Below are 1,089 nucleotides of genomic sequence, written 5' to 3' on the forward strand. Positions count from 1 at the left end.
CAGATCCAGTGGGTTAAATATACCAAGATATACATATGGAGGAAAGACTGTACCAGTTTTTCATTATCTAAGAACACTATTCAACCAGTTCCTTTATAGGTTAACAGAAAACCTACTGAAATAATTATTTTTCCCTAGTTTAAAGAGCTACTTGTATCTCAATATCTCAACTCCTACTTTAGCTATGATGTAAGAGACAGGCAGACTGGAATTTAATCAGTGATATGTATCAAATAAAGATTATAATTGACATCACCATTACAAGAAAGAGTTAATTCTAAACTACAAAACATAACACTAATGAAACCAAATTACTAACGTTACAAACTCCTATTCAGTTCCAACATAGTTTTGTACTTTGTATTAGGGAATTAATATCAGTCTATTCAAGTTACCCCTACAATGAGTTTTCTATGTACACGTGTACCCCATCAGTAAATATGTATAGTACTATTTTTTTCTCAATAAAAAATTTCAAAAAAAAAGCATAAATCAAAAGTCATAAAATTTAAACTCGCTACTTAAATTATACAATTGCCAAAAAAACAGGGAAAATTTATTACAGCAATAGATTTTATATCACGCATTATTATGCTGACGTACTGATGAATTTCATATTTTAATTGATCATGACTAGTGGCTCCCATGATTACAGAACAAAACAAGTATACAAGTAGCATACTTTTTAGTGAGGGACAAAATTGCAAGACCTGACAGTCCTATAATTTCCCTTTCAAGATAGAAACACAAAGGGACACTTTCTAATACTATGAAATTCATAAGTCTTTTTAAAATATAAAAAAAAATCGAAAAATAAATAAAATAAAAAGTCTTCTTCCCTCTGAAACCAAATAAAATAAAAACAAATTAATCACAACCATAATAAAAAAAAAAATAAATAAAAAATAAAATAAAATAAAATAATAAGTATGTAAAATACAAAAACAAGCACACAGTCTGAACAAGATAAAAACACAAAGGGGCACTTTGTAATAGTAGTATAAATACATAATGATCATTGACAATCTATATTACAATAAAAATGCTAAAATAAATAAAAATAAAATAAAGTAAGATGTCTTCATCCCT

General features: G+C 27.1%; 1 protein-coding gene across 1 annotated transcript in view; it reads right to left on the minus strand.

Annotated features, from left to right (window-relative positions):
* The window catches only part of LOC119587777 (progranulin-like), an 11,704-nt gene that overhangs the window by 7,419 nt on the left and 3,196 nt on the right, over positions 1 to 1,089 (minus strand). The window lies entirely within an intron of this gene.

The sequence above is a fragment of the Penaeus monodon genome, chromosome 23 (assembly GCF_015228065.2).
Source record: "Penaeus monodon isolate SGIC_2016 chromosome 23, NSTDA_Pmon_1, whole genome shotgun sequence".
Lineage (NCBI taxonomy): Eukaryota > Metazoa > Arthropoda > Malacostraca > Decapoda > Penaeidae > Penaeus > Penaeus monodon.